The sequence below is a fragment of the Entelurus aequoreus genome, linkage group LG14 (genome assembly GCF_033978785.1).
Source record: "Entelurus aequoreus isolate RoL-2023_Sb linkage group LG14, RoL_Eaeq_v1.1, whole genome shotgun sequence".
Taxonomy (NCBI): domain Eukaryota; kingdom Metazoa; phylum Chordata; class Actinopteri; order Syngnathiformes; family Syngnathidae; genus Entelurus; species Entelurus aequoreus.
In genome coordinates, this window is record NC_084744.1 from 21,496,498 (window position 1) to 21,513,561 (window position 17,064).

A 17,064-nucleotide genomic window follows, 5' to 3' on the forward strand; every position below is an offset into this window, starting at 1 on the left:
GGTAATGTGCAGGTAAAGATATGTTGAATGGGTGAAGGCAGGAAACACCAGCTAGACGCCAGGATACAGAGAAGGTAGGTAATGTGCAGGTAAAGATATGTTGAATGAGTAAAGGCAGGAAACACCAGCTTGACTCCAGGATACAGAGAAGGTAGGTAATGTGCAGGTAAAGATATGTTGAATGGGTAAAGGTAGAAAGCACCAGCATGACCACACTATGCAGAGAAGGTAGGTAATGTGCAGGTAAAGATATGTTGAATGGGTAAAGGCAAGAAGCACCAGTGTGACCCCAGGATGCAGAGAAGATAGGTAATGAGCAGGTAACGATATGTTAAATGGGTGAAAGCAGGAAACATCAGCGTAAATACCCGGCCTGTAGATGGAGAGAAAACATAAATAGAGAGAGGGATTGGGGAGGCTTTAGCATTGTCTTCCTCTCTGAATTTGTCTTAATGGGTTTTAGAGCATTCACTCATCTACAGCTGTGGTTATGGTATAGGCTCACATATATCCTAAAATTGATATTAATATTTGTGCAGTGCATATTCCTAAATAACAATGTGAGGGGGGTTCTGTATCGACTGCAAGTAATCTTCAATCACAACAGAATATCTAATATGCTTTCTCTCTTTTTTAGGCGATTCATTGGCGTTAACCCTGAGAGGGGAACAAAGGCTAGCCAGGGAAAGGTGGTGTCCAAGAAGACCAGGAAGCTGGTCCAGAAAAAGGCAGCAACTGTAAATCCTCACGTAGCCACCCTTATAAAACATCTCACAGACTTTGAGTGGGGCTTTATGTAGCCGACAACTAAACACTGGACTCGTGTTCAGTGTTTTGTCTCCAGTTAGAAATTAAGTGGACATGTTATAAATGTTAAAATGCTTTACTGAAAATAAGAAGAATGCACTAAATGTACTTTGAATGTATTTGATGCACTTTAAAATAATTGGTTAATAAAAACATAATCTTGCAAGGCCATTTCTCCAGTCATTTTTATGCCAGCAGATTGCAGGGATTTTGATTTTGAAAAATTAAAAGTTCAACTCATTAACTTCTGGTGGCATTATACTGTAAAGCTCAGTCTATAGTGCTTACAATTATTTTACTGTAATTAACTGTTAATGGATATTACAGTAGATACACTAAAATAACAGTGTAATGCCGCTAAACAGATGACAGTATTATGCTGTGAAGCATATATTTGACCGGTAAATTGAGAGCTTTTCCTTCTGGCGCAGCTCCTTCTTACCACAACGAATCGATATAGCGTCCTCATTACTGAAGACGCCGCACCGATCAGCCTGTGCATCTCATGATCCACTCTTCCCTCACTCATGAACAAGACTCCAGGTACTTGAACTCATCCACTTGGGGCAAGATCTCCTGCCCAACCTCGAGATAGCACTCCACCCTTTCCCGGGCGAGAACCTCGGACTTGGAGGTGCTGATTCTCATCCCAGTCGCTTCACACTCGGCTGCGAACCAATCCAATGAGAGCTGAAGATCCTGGCCAGTTAAAGCCAAAAGGACCACATCATCTGCAAAAAGGAGAGACCTAATCCTGCAGCCTCCAAACCAGATCCCCTCAACGCCATGACTGCGCCTAGTAATTCTGTCCATAAAATTTATGAACACATTTGGTGACAAAGGGCAGCCAACACGAGGGTTGGACTCCGGTCCAACCCTCCCTGGAAAGGGGTCCGACTTACTGCTGGCAATGCGGACCAAGCTCTGACACTGATCATACAGGGAGCGACCCGCCACAATCAGACATGCCGATACCCCATACTCTCTAAACACTCCCCACAGGACTTCCCGGGTTGCCACGGTCGAATGTCTTCTCCAAGTCCAAAAAGCACATGTAGACCGGTTGGACAAACTCCCATGCACACTCAAGGACCCTGCCGAGAGTATAGAGCTGGTCTACCGTTCCACGACCAGGACGAAAACCACACTGTTCGTCCTGGATCCGAGGTTCCTCCTCTCCAGTACACATGAATAGACCTTACCGGGAAGGCTGAGGAGTGTGATCTACGATAGTTGGAACACACCCTCCGGTTCCCCTTCTTAAAGAGAGGAACCACCACCCCGGTCTGCCAATCCAGAGGTACCGCCCCTGATGTCCACGCGATGTTGCAGAGTCTTGTCAACTAAAACAGCCCCACAGCATCCAGAGCCTTAAGGAACTCCGGATGGAGCTCATCCACCCCCGGGGCCTTGCCACCGAGGAGCTTTTTAACTACCTTGGCAACCTCAGCCCCAGAAATAGGAGAGCCCAACACAGATTCCCCAGGCACTGCTTGGCCTGCCGGTATGCCCGCTGCCTCTGGAGTCCCATGAGCCAAAAGGACCAGATAAGCTCTTTCTTCAGCTTGACGGCATCCCGCACTGCTGGTGGCCACCAGCGGGTTCTAGGATTACCGCCACGACAGGCACCAAACACCTTGCGGCCACAGCTCCAATCAGCTGGCTTGAAAAGAGAGGCACGGAACATGATCCATTCAGACTCAATGTCCAGCACCTCCTTTGTGACATGTTCAAAGTTCCTCCGGAGGTGGAAAAAGAAACTCTCTCTGACAGGAGACTCTGCTAGGCATTCCCAAAAGACTCTCACAATGCGTTTGGGCCTGCCAGGTCTGTCCGGGATCCTACCCCACCATCGGAGCCAGCTCACCAGGTGGTGATCGGTAGAAAGCTCTCCCCTCTCTTCACCCGAGTGTCCAAAACATGAGGCCGCAAATCTCATGACACAACTACAAAGACAATCATGGAACTGCGGCCGAGGGTGTCCTGGTGCCAAGTGCACATATGGACACCCTTATGTTTGAACATTGTGTTTGTTATGGACAATCCGTGAGGAGCACAAAAGTCCAATAACAAAGCACCACTTGGGTTCAGATCCGGGTGGCCATTTTTCCCAATCACGACCCTCCAGGTTTCAAAGTCGTTGCCAACATGAGCGTTGAAGACCCCCAGCAGATCAAGGGAATCACCCGAGGGAGCACTCTCAAGGGAATCCAAAAAGAGTGGGTACTCTGAGCTGCTGTTTGGTGCGTAAACACCAACAACAGTCAGGACCCGTCACCCAACCCGAAAGCGGAGGGAAGCTACCATCTCGTCTTCTGGGTTAAGTCCAACGTGCAGGCTTTGAGCCGGGGGGCAACAAGAATTGCCAACCCAGCCTCTCATTACTTGCAACGCCAGAGTGGAAGAGAGTCCAACCCCTCTTGAGATAACAGGTTCCAGAGTCCTTGCTGTGCGTCGAAGTGAGTCCAGCTTTATCTAGCCGGGAACTTCTCCACCTCGCGAGGTGACGTTCCACGTCCCAAGAGCGAGCTTATGTAGCCGATAATCGGACCGCCAAGTGCCCTGCCTTCGGCTTCCGCCCAGCTAACACTGCACCCGACCTCTATGACCCAGCCCATGAGTGGTGAGCCTATTGCAGGGGGGACCCACGTTGCCTCTTCGAGCTGGGCCCCATGGGCACCAGTCGCTCGCCATCGTGCCCCACCTCTGGGCCTGGCTCCACAGGGGAGCCACGGTGACCCGCGTCTGGGCAAGAAAATATGTAGGTCCTCGATTTGTACTTTTCATAAAGGTCTTTGAGCTGCTCTTTGTCTGATTCCTCACCTAGGACCTGTTTGTCTTGGGGGACCCTACCAGGGGGCATAGAAGCCCCCGGACAACATAGCTCCTAGGATCAGTGGGACACGCAAACCACAAAGGTGGCGGCTCAGAAAGCAGGTTATATAAACATAACTCCAAAAACAAACATGCAAGATGTCTAAACATGCCTGTAATATTGTATCAATGTGAGTTTTACTAGAATCGGTTGTTTTTTTAAGGCTTGCAAACACAAAAAGTTTTTTTTACTCAATATGACAGTAAGTTCTTAAAATGCTGAGATAATGTGAAAAAAGCAATACAAATGTATTCCAACATAATTCCTAAACCAAACATGCAAAATGTCTAAAAATGCCTGTAATATTGAATCCATGTGAGTTTTACTAGAATCATTTGTTTTTGTAAGGTTTGCAAATACAAAAATTGAGTTTTATGACGGACACAAGTTAGTTTTGTTTACTCATTATAACAGTATAGATGTCATACTATATATTAAAGTTATATGAACATAACTCATAAACCAAACGTGCATTATGTCCAAAATTGCCTGTAATATTGTATAGATGTGAGTTTTACTAGAATCAGGTTTGCAAATACAAAAATTGGGTTTTATGACAGTATACTGTCACACTCAATATGACAGTATAACTGTCATACTAAATCCATCCATTTTCTTCCGCTTATCCGAGGTCGGGTTGCGGGGGCAGCAGCCTAAGCAGAGAGCCCAGACTTCCCTCTCCCCAGCCACTTCGTCCAGCTCTTCTCGGGGGATCCCGAGGCGTTCCCAGGCCATAGTCTTTCCAATGTATCCTAGGTCTTCCCCATGGCCTCCTGCCGTTCGGACCTAGGGAGGCGTTCGGGTGGCATCCTGAGCAGATGCCCGAACCACCTCATCTGGCTCCTCTCAATGTGGAGGAGCAGCGGCTTTACACTGAGTTCCTCCCAGATGACAGAGCTTCTCACCCTATCTCTAAGGGAGAGACCCACCACCCGGCGGATGAAACTCATTTCGGCCGCTTGTACCCGTGACCCTGTCCTTTCGGTCATAACCCAAAGCTCATGACCATAGGTGAGGATGGGAACGTTGATCGACCGGTAAATTGAAAGCTTTTCCTTCTGGCTCAGCTCCTTCTTCACCACAACGGATCGATATAGCGTCCTCATTACTGAAGACGCCGCACCGATCCGCCTGTAGATCTCACAATCCACTCTATCCTCACTCGTGAACAAGACTCCTAGGTATTTGAACTCCTTCACTTGGGGAAAGATCTCTTTCCAAACCTCGAGATGGCACTCCACCCTTTCCCGGGCGAGAACCATGGACTCTGACTTGGAGGTGCTGATTCTCATCCCAGTCGCTTCACTGCGAACCGATCCAATGAAAGCTGAAGATCTTGGCCAGTGAAGCCATCAGGACCACATCATCTGCAAAAAGCAGTGACCTAATCCTGCAGCCACCAAACCAGGCGCAGTCATGGCGTTGAGGGGATCCTCAAAGCCATGACTGCGCCTAGATATTCTGTCCATTAAAGTTATGAACAGAATCGGTGACAAAGGGCAGCCTTAGCGGAGTCCAACCCTCACTGGAAAGGGGTCCGACATACTGCCGGCAATGCGGACCAAGCTCTGACACTGATCATACAGGGAGACACCCGCCACAATCAGACATGCCGATACTCCATACTCTCTGAGCACTCCCCACAGGATTTACCGGGGGCCAAAGTCGAATGTCTTCTCCAAGTCCACAAAACTTATGTAGACTGGTTGGGCAAACTCCCATGCACACTCAAGGACCCTGCCGAGAGTATAGAGCTGGTCTACCGTTCCACGACCGGGACGAAAACCACACTGTTCGTTCTGGATCCGAGGTTCCTCCTCTCCATTACACATGAATAGACCTTACCGGGAAGGCTGAGGAGTGTGATCTACGATAGCTGGAACACACCCTCCGGTCCCCTTCTTAAAGAGAGGAACCACCACCCCGGTCTGCCAATCCAGAGGTACCGCCCCCGATGTAGACGCAATGTTGCAGAGTCTTGTCAACCAAGACTGCCCCACAGCATCCAGAGCCTTAAGGAACTCCGGACGGAGCTCATACCCCCGGGGCCTTGCCACCGAGGAGCTTTTTAACTACCTTGGCAACCTCAGCCCCAGAAATAGGAGAGCCCACCACAGACTTCCCAGGCACTGTTTCCTCATAGGAAGACGTGTTGGTGGGACTGAGGAGGTCTCGCTTGGCCTGTCGGTATGCCCACTGCCTCTGGAGTCCCATGAGCCAAAAGGACCCGGTGGCTCTTTCTTCAGCTTGACAGCATCCCTCACTGCTGGTGGATTACCGCCACGACAGGCACCAAACACCTTGCGGCCACAGCTTCAATCAGCTGGCTCAACAAGAGAGGAACGGAACATGGTCCACTCAGACTCAATGTCCAGCACCTCCCTCGTGACATGTTCAAAGTTCTTCCGGACATGTTCAAAGTTCTTCAGGAGACTCTGCTAGGTGTTCCCAGCAGACCCATACAATGCGTTTGGGCCTGCCAGGTCTGACCGGCATCCTCCCCTAACATCGGAGCCAGCTCACCACCAGGTGGTGTTTGGTGGAAAACTCTGCCCCTCTCTTCACCGAGTGTCCAAAACATGAGGCCGCAAATCCCATGACACAACTACAAAGTCAATCATGCGGCCGAGGGTGTCCTTGTGCCAAGTGCACATATGGACACCCTTATGTTTGAACATTGTGTTTGTTATGGACAATCCGTGACAAGCACAAAAGTCCAATAACAAAGCACCACTTGGGTTCAGATCCGGGTGGCCATTTTTCCCAATCACGACTCTCCAGGTTTCACTGTCGTTGCCAACATAGCGTTGAAGTCCACCAGCAGAACAAGGGAATCACCCGAGGGAGCACTCTCCAGTACTCCCTCAAGGGAATCCAAAAAGAGTTGGTACTCTGAGCTGCTGTTTGGTGCGTAAACACCAACAACAGTCAGGACCCGTCACCCAACCCGAAAGCGGAGGGAAGCTATTATCTCGTCTTCTGGGTTAAGTCCAACGTGCAGCCTTTGAGCCGGGGGGCAACAAGAATTGCCACCCCAGCCTCTCATTAGTTGCAACGCCAGTGTGGAATCTCTTCCACTCTGGCGTTGCAAGTAATGAAAGTTCAGCTCAGTCCAGCCCCTCTGAGAGAACAGGTTCCAGAGCCCTTGCTGTGAGTCCAACTATATCTAGCCGGGAACGTCTCCACCTCATGCACCAGCTCAGGCTCCTTCCCTCCCAGCGAGGTGACGTTCCATGTCCCAAGAGCGAGCTTATGTAGCCGATAATCGGACCACCAAGTGACCTGCCTTCGGCTGCCGCCCAGCTCACACTGCACCCTCTACGACCCAGCCCATGAGTGGTGAGCCCTGGAAGGGGGATCCACGTTGCCTCTTCGAGCTGAGCACGGCAGGGCCCCATGGGGACAGGCCCGTCAATCGCCATCGTGCCACACCTCTGGGCCTGGCTCCACAGGGGAGCCACGGTGACCTGCGTCCGGGCGAGAAAAAATGTAGGTCCTCAATTGTACTTTTAATAAAGGTCTTTGAGCTGCTCTTTGTCTGATCCCTCACCTAGGACCTGTTTGTCCTGGATCAGTGGGACACGCAAACCACAAAGGTGGCGGCTCAGAAAGCAGGTTATATAAATATAACTCCAAAACCATCGGTTGTTTTTGTAAGGTTTGCAAATACAAAAATTAGGTTTTACTCACAATGACAAAATCACACTCAATATGACAGTTATTTAAACATAACTCATAAACCACACAAAAAAATGGCTAATAATGCCTGAAATAATGAATCATTGGGAGTTTTACTGAGTTTTATATTTTGCAAACACAAAAAGTAGTTTTTTACTTGACTCTAATGTTCTTAGAACCCTGAGATAATGGAAAAAAGCAATAAAAATATATTTAAACCTAAGTCCTAAATAACACATGCAAAATGGCTAATAATGCCTAGGGAGACATGTAACGTTGTTAGTTTAAAAAAATGATCTTTTGTAAAGATATCAAAGACACAAGCTAGTTTTTTTTATTCAATATGACAGTATAACAGTCATACTAAATATAAAAGTTATATAAACATAACTCCAAAACCAAACATGTGTCATGTCTAAAAATGCCTGTAATAATGTATTTATGTGAGTTTGTAAGGTTTGCAAAAACAAAAAGTAGTTTTTTACTCAATATGAAAGTAATGTTCTTAGAATCCTGAGATAATGCGAAAAAAGCAATAAAAATGTATTCAAACATAACTCCTAAACAACCCAGGCAAAATGGGTAATAATGCCTGGAGACATGTATCTTTGTTAGTTTTACTAGAAAATGTATTTTTTGTAAAGTTTGCAAAGACACAAGCTAGTTGTTTTTATTCAATAAGACAGTATAACAGTCATACTACATATGAAAGTTATATAAACATAACTCCAGAACCAAACGTGTGTCATGTCTAAAAATGCCTGTAATAATGTATTTATGTGAGTTTGTAAGGTTTGCAAAAACAAAAAGTAGTTTTTTACTCAATATGAAAGTAATGATCTTAGAATCCTGAGATAATGCGAAAAAAGCAATAAAAATGTATTTAAACATAAATCCTAATCAACCCATGCAAAATGGGTAATAATGCCTGGAGACATGTATCTTTGTTGGTTTTACTAGAAAAATGATCTTTTGTAAAGTTTGCAAAGACACAAGCTAGTTTTTTTTATTCAATATGACAGTATAACAGTCATACTAAATATGAAAGTTATATAAACATACCTCCAAAACCAAACATGTGTCATGTCTAAAAATGCCTGTAATAATGTATTTATGTGAGTTTGTAAGGTTTGCAAAAACAAAAAGTAGTTTTTTACTCAATATGAAAGTAATGTTCTTAGAATCCTGAGATAATGCGAAAAAAAGCAATAAAAATGTATTTAAACATAATTCCTAAACAACCCATGCAAAATGGGTAATAATGCCTGGAGACATGTATCTTTGTTGGTTTTACTAGAAAAATGATCTTTTGTAAAGTTTGCAAAGACACAAGCTAGTTTTTTTTATTCAATATGACAGTATAACAGTCATACTAAATATGAAAGTTTTATAAACATACCTCCAAAACCAAACATGTGTCATGTCTAAAAATGCCTGTAATAATGTATTTATGTGAGTTTGTAAGGTTTGCAAAAACAAAAAGTAGTTTTTTACTCAATATGAAAGTAATGATCTTAGAATCCTGAGATAATGCGAAAAAAGCAATAAAAATGTATTTAAACATAAATCCTAATCAACCCATGCAAAATGGGTAATAATGCCTGGAGACATGTATCTTTGTTGGTTTTACTAGAAAAATGATCTTTTGTAAAGTTTGCAAAGACACAAGCTAGTTTTTTTTATTCAATATGACAGTATAACAGTCATACTAAATATGAAAGTTATATAAACATACCTCCAAAACCAAACATGTGTCATGTCTAAAAATGCCTGTAATAATGTATTTATGTGAGTTTGTAAGGTTTGCAAAAACAAAAAGTAGTTTTTTACTCAATATGAAAGTAATGTTCTTAGAATCCTGAGATAATGCGAAAAAAAGCAATAAAAATGTATTTAAACATAATTCCTAAACAACCCATGCAAAATGGGTAATAATGCCTGGAGACATGTATCTTTGTTGGTTTTACTAGAAAAATGATCTTTTGTAAAGTTTGCAAAGACACAAGCTAGTTTTTTTTATTCAATATGACAGTATAACAGTCATACTAAATATGAAAGTTTTATAAACATACCTCCAAAACCAAACATGTGTCATGTCTAAAAATGCCTGTAATAATGTATTTATGTGAGTTTGTAAGGTTTGCAAAAACAAAAAGTAGTTTTTTACTCAATATGAAAGTAATGATCTTAGAATCCTGAGATAATGCGAAAAAAGCAATAAAAATGTATTTAAACATAATTCCTAAACAACCCATGCAAAATGGGTAATAATGCCTGGAGACATGTATCTTTGTTAGCTTTACTAGAAAAATGATCTTTTGTAAAGTTTGCAAAGACACAAGCTAGTTTTTTTTTAATCAATATGACTGTATAACAGTCATACTAAATATAAAAGTTATATAAACATAACTCCAAAACCAATCATGTGTCATGTCTAAAAATGTCTGTAATAATGTATTTATGTGAGTTTGTAAGGTTTGCAAAAACAAAAAGTAGTTTTTTACTCAATATGAAAGTAATGATCTTATTATCCTGAGATAATGCGAAAAAAGCAATACAAATGTATTTAAACATAAATCCTAAACAACCCATGCAAAATGGGTAATAATGCCTGGAGACATGTATCTTTGTTAGTTTTACTAGAAAAATGATCTTCTGTAAAGTTTGCAAAGACACAAACTAGTTTTTTTTAATTCAATATGACAGTATAACAGTCATACTAAATATGAAAGTTATATGAACATAACTCCAAAACCAAACATTTGTCATGTCTAAAAATGCCTGTAATAATGTATTTATGTGAGTTTGTAAGGTTTGCAAAAACAAAAAGTAGTTTTTTACTCAATATGAAAGTAATGATCTTAGAATCCTGAGATAATGCAAAAAACGCAATAAAAATGTATTTAAACATAATTCCTAAACAACCCATGCAAAATGGGTAATAATGCCTGGAGAAATGTACCTTTGTTAGTTTTACTAGAAAAATGATCTTTTGTAAAGTTTGCAAAGACACAAACTAGTTTTTTTTAATTCAATATGACAGTATAACAGTCATACTAAATATGAAAGTTATATGAACATAACTCCAAAACCAAACATGTGTCAGTCTAAAAATGCCTGTAATAATGTATTTATGTGAGTTTGTAAGGTTTGCAAAAACAAAAAGTAGTTTTTTACTCAATATGAAAGTAATGATCTTAAAATCCTGAGATAATGCGAAAAAAGCAATAAAAATGTATTTAATCATAACTCCTAAACAACCCAGGCAAAAAGGGTAATAATGCCTGGAGACATGTATCTTTGTTAGTTTTAATAGAAAAATGATCTTTTGTAAAGTTTGCAAAGACACAAGCTAGTTTTTTTTTATTCAATATGACAGTATAACAGTCATACTAAATATGAAAGTTATATAAACATAACTCCAAAACCAAACATGTGTCATGTCTAAAAATGCCTGTAATAATGTATTTATGTGAGTTTGTAAGGTTTGCAAAAACAAAAAGTAGTTTTTTACTCAATATGAAAGTAATGATCTTAGAATCCTGAGATAATGCAAAAAAAGCAATAAAAATGTATTTAAACATAATTCCTAAACAACCCATGCAAAATGGGTAATAATGCCTGGAGAAATGTATCTTTGTTAGTTTTACTAGAAAAATGATCTTTTGTAAAGTTTGCAAAGACACAAACTAGTTTTTTTTAATTCAATATGACAGTATAACAGTCATACTAAATATGAAAGTTATATGAACATAACTCCAAAACCAAACATGTGTCAGTCTAAAAATGCCTGTAATAATGTATTTATGTGAGTTTGTAAGGTTTGCAAAAACAAAAAGTAGTTTTTTACTCAATATGAAAGTAATGATCTTAGAATCCTGAGATAATGCGAAAAAAGCAATAAAAATGTATTTAAACATAAATCCTAATCAACCCATGCAAAATGGGTAATAATGCCTGGAGACATGTATCTTTGTTGGTTTTACTAGAAAAATGATCTTTTGTAAAGTTTGCAAAGACACAAGCTAGTTTTTTTTATTCAATATGACAGTATAACAGTCATACTAAATATGAAAGTTATATAAACATACCTCCAAAACCAAACATGTGTCATGTCTAAAAATGCCTGTAATAATGTATTTATGTGAGTTTGTAAGGTTTGCAAAAACAAAAAGTAGTTTTTTACTCAATATGAAAGTAATGTTCTTAAAATCCTGAGATAATGCGAAAAAAAGCAATAAAAATGTATTTAAACATAATTCCTAAACAACCCATGCAAAATGGGTAATAATGCCTGGAGACATGTATCTTTGTTGGTTTTACTAGAAAAATGATCTTTTGTAAAGTTTGCAAAGACACAAACTAGTTTTTTTTATTCAATATGACAGTATAACAGTCATACTAAATATGAAAGTTTTATAAACATACCTCCAAAACCAAACATGTGTCATGTCTAAAAATGCCTGTAATAATGTATTTATGTGAGTTTGTAAGGTTTGCAAAAACAAAAAGTAGTTTTTTACTCAATATGAAAGTAATGATCTTAGAATCCTGAGATAATGCGAAAAAAGCAATAAAAATGTATTTAAACATAATTCCTAAACAACCCATGCAAAATGGGTAATAATGCCTGGAGACATGTATCTTTGTTAGCTTTACTAGAAAAATGATCTTTTGTAAAGTTTGCAAAGACACAAGCTAGTTTTTTTTTAATCAATATGACTGTATAACAGTCATACTAAATATAAAAGTTATATAAACATAACTCCAAAACCAATCATGTGTCATGTCTAAAAATGTCTGTAATAATGTATTTATGTGAGTTTGTAAGGTTTGCAAAAACAAAAAGTAGTTTTTTACTCAATATGAAAGTAATGATCTTATTATCCTGAGATAATGCGAAAAAAGCAATACAAATGTATTTAAACATAAATCCTAAACAACCCATGCAAAATGGGTAATAATGCCTGGAGACATGTATCTTTGTTAGTTTTACTAGAAAAATGATCTTCTGTAAAGTTTGCAAAGACACAAACTAGTTTTTTTTAATTCAATATGACAGTATAACAGTCATACTAAATATGAAAGTTATATGAACATAACTCCAAAACCAAACATTTGTCATGTCTAAAAATGCCTGTAATAATGTATTTATGTGAGTTTGTAAGGTTTGCAAAAACAAAAAGTAGTTTTTTACTCAATATGAAAGTAATGATCTTAGAATCCTGAGATAATGCAAAAAACGCAATAAAAATGTATTTAAACATAATTCCTAAACAACCCATGCAAAATGGGTAATAATGCCTGGAGAAATGTATCTTTGTTAGTTTTACTAGAAAAATGATCTTTTGTAAAGTTTGCAAAGACACAAACTAGTTTTTTTTAATTCAATATGACAGTATAACAGTCATACTAAATATGAAAGTTATATGAACATAACTCCAAAACCAAACATGTGTCAGTCTAAAAATGCCTGTAATAATGTATTTATGTGAGTTTGTAAGGTTTGCAAAAACAAAAAGTAGTTTTTTACTCAATATGAAAGTAATGATCTTAAAATCCTGAGATAATGCGAAAAAAGCAATAAAAATGTATTTAATCATAACTCCTAAACAACCCAGGCAAAAAGGGTAATAATGCCTGGAGACATGTATCTTTGTTAGTTTTAATAGAAAAATGATCTTTTGTAAAGTTTGCAAAGACACAAGCTAGTTTTTTTTTATTCAATATGACAGTATAACAGTCATACTAAATATGAAAGTTATATAAACATAACTCCAAAACCAAACATGTGTCATGTCTAAAAATGCCTGTAATAATGTATTTATGTGAGTTTGTAAGGTTTGCAAAAATAAAAAGTAGTTTTTTACTCAATATGAAAGTAATGATCTTAGAATCCTGAGATAATGCGAAAAAAGCAATAAAAATGTATTTAAACATAAATCCTAATCAACCCATGCAAAATGGGTAATAATGCCTGGAGACATGTATCTTTGTTAGTTTTAATAGAAAAATGATCTTTTGTAAAGTTTGCAAAGACACAAGCTAGTTTTTTTTTATTCAATATGACAGTATAACAGTCATACTAAATATGAAAGTTATATAAACATAACTCCAAAACCAAACATGTGTCATGTCTAAAAATGCCTGTAATAATGTATTTATGTGAGTTTGTAAGGTTTGCAAAAACAAAAAGTAGTTTTTTACTCAATATGAAAGTAATGATCTTAGAATCCTGAGATAATGCGAAAAAAGCAATAAAAATGTATTTAAACATAAATCCTAATCAACCCATGCAAAATGGGTAATAATGCCTGGAGACATGTATCTTTGTTAGTTTTACTAGAAAATGTATTTTTTGTAAAGTTTGCAAAGACACAAGCTAGTTTTTTTTTATTCAATAAGACAGTATAACAGTCATACTAAATATAAAAGTTATATAAACATAACTCCAAAACCAAACATGTGTCATGTCTAAAAATGCCTGTAATAATGTATTTATGTGAGTTTGTAAGGTTTGCAAAAACAAAAAGTAGTTTTTTACTCAATATGAAAGTAATGTTCTTAGAATCCTGAGATAATGCGAAAAAAGCAATAAAAATGTATTCAAACATAACTCCTAAACAACCCAGGCAAAATGGGTAATAATGCCTGGAGACATGTATCTTTGTTAGTTTTACTAGAAAATGTATTTTTTGTAAAGTTTGCAAAGACACAAGCTAGTTTTTTTTATTCAATAAGACAGTATAACAGTCATACTACATATGAAAGTTATGTAAACATAACTCCAGAACCAAACGTGTGTCATGTCTAAAAATCTCTGTAATAATGTATTAATGTGAGTTTGTAAGGTTTGCAAAAACAAAAAGTAGTTTTTTACTCAATATGAAAGTAATGATCTTAGAATCCTGAGATAATGCGAAAAAAGCAATAAAAATGTATTTAAACATAAATCCTAATCAACCCATGCAAAATGGGTAATAATGCCTGGAGACATGTATCTTTGTTAGTTTTACTAGAAAAATGATCTTTTGTAAAGTTTGCAAAGACACAAACTAGTTTTTTTTTATTCAATATGACAGTATAACAGTCATACTAAATATGAAAGTTATATAAACATAACTCCAAAACCAAACATTTGTCATGTCTAAAAATGTCTGTAATAATGTATTTATGTGAGTTTGTAAGGTTTGCAAAAACAAAAAGTAGTTTTTTACTCAATATGAAAGTATTGATCATGGAATCCTGAGATAATGCGAAAAAAGCAATAAAAATGTATTTAATCATAACTCCTAAACAACCCAGGCAAAAAGGGTAATAATGCCTGGAGACATGTATCTTTGTTAGTTTTAATAGAAAAATGATCTTTTGTAAAGTTTGCAAAGACACAAGCTAGTTTTTTTTTATTCAATATGACAGTATAACAGTCATACTAAATATGAAAGTTATATAAACATAACTCCAAAACCAAACATGTGTCATGTCTAAAAATGCCTGTAATAATGTATTTATGTGAGTTTGTAAGGTTTGCAAAAACAAAAAGTAGTTTTTTACTCAATATGAAAGTAATGATCTTAGAATCCTGAGATAATGCAAAAAAAGCAATAAAAATGTATTTAAACATAATTCCTAAACAACCCATGCAAAATGGGTAATAATGCCTGGAGACATGTATCTTTGTTAGTTTTACTAGAAAAATGATCTTTTGTAAAGTTTGCAAAGACACAAACTAGTTTTTTTTAATTCAATATGACAGTATAACAGTCAAACTAAATATGAAAGTTATATGAACATAACTCCAAAACCAAACATGTGTCATGTCTAAAAATGCCTGTAATAATGTATTTATGTGAGTTTGTAAGGTTTGCAAAAACAAAAAGTAGTTTTTTACTCAATATGAAAGTAATGATCTTAGAATCCTGAGATAATGCGAAAAAAGCAATAAAAATGTATTTAAACATAATTCCTAAACAACCCATGCAAAATGGGTAATAATGCCTGGAGACATGTATCTTTGTTAGCTTTACTAGAAAAATGATCTTTTGTAAAGTTTGCAAAGACACAAGCTAGTTTTTTTTTAATCAATATGACTGTATAACAGTCATACTAAATATAAAAGTTATATAAACATAACTCCAAAACCAATCATGTGTCATGTCTAAAAATGTCTGTAATAATGTATTTATGTGAGTTTGTAAGGTTTGCAAAAACAAAAAGTAGTTTTTTACTCAATATGAAAGTAATGATCTTATTATCCTGAGATAATGCAAAAAAAGCAATACAAATGTATTTAAACATAAATCCTAAACAACCCATGCAAAATGGGTAATAATGCCTGGAGACATGTATCTTTGTTAGTTTTACTAGAAAAATGATCTTCTGTAAAGTTTGCAAAGACACAAACTAGTTTTTTTTAATTCAATATGACAGTATAACAGTCATACTAAATATGAAAGTTATATGAACATAACTCCAAAACCAAACATTTGTCATGTCTAAAAATGCCTGTAATAATGTATTTATGTGAGTTTGTAAGGTTTGCAAAAACAAAAAGTAGTTTTTTACTCAATATGAAAGTAATGATCTTAGAATCCTGAGATAATGCAAAAAACGCAATAAAAATGTATTTAAACATAATTCCTAAACAACCCATGCAAAATGGGTAATAATGCCTGGAGAAATGTATCTTTGTTAGTTTTACTAGAAAAATGATCTTTTGTAAAGTTTGCAAAGACACAAACTAGTTTTTTTTAATTCAATATGACAGTATAACAGTCATACTAAATATGAAAGTTATATGAACATAACTCCAAAACCAAACATGTGTCAGTCTAAAAATGCCTGTAATAATGTATTTATGTGAGTTTGTAAGGTTTGCAAAAACAAAAAGTAGTTTTTTACTCAATATGAAAGTAATGATCTTAAAATCCTGAGATAATGCGAAAAAAGCAATAAAAATGTATTTAATCATAACTCCTAAACAACCCAGGCAAAAAGGGTAATAATGCCTGGAGACATGTATCTTTGTTAGTTTTAATAGAAAAATGATCTTTTGTAAAGTTTGCAAAGACACAAGCTAGTTTTTTTTTATTCAATATGACAGTATAACAGTCATACTAAATATGAAAGTTATATAAACATAACTCCAAAACCAAACATGTGTCATGTCTAAAAATGCCTGTAATAATGTATTTATGTGAGTTTGTAAGGTTTGCAAAAACAAAAAGTAGTTTTTTACTCAATATGAAAGTAATGATCTTAGAATCCTGAGATAATGCGAAAAAAGCAATAAAAATGTATTTAAACATAAATCCTAATCAACCCATGCAAAATGGGTAATAATGCCTGGAGACATGTATCTTTGTTAGTTTTACTAGAAAATGTATTTTTTGTAAAGTTTGCAAAGACACAAGCTAGTTTTTTTTTTATTCAATAAGACAGTATAACAGTCATACTAAATATAAAAGTTATATAAACATAACTCCAAAACCAAACATGTGTCATGTCTAAAAATGCCTGTAATAATGTATTTATGTGAGTTTGTAAGGTTTGCAAAAACAAAAAGTAGTTTTTTACTCAATATGAAAGTAATGATCTTAAAATCCTGAGATAATGCGAAAAAAGCAATAAAAATGTATTTAATCATAACTCCTAAACAACCCAGGCAAAAAGGGTAATAATGCCTGGAGACATGTATCTTTGTT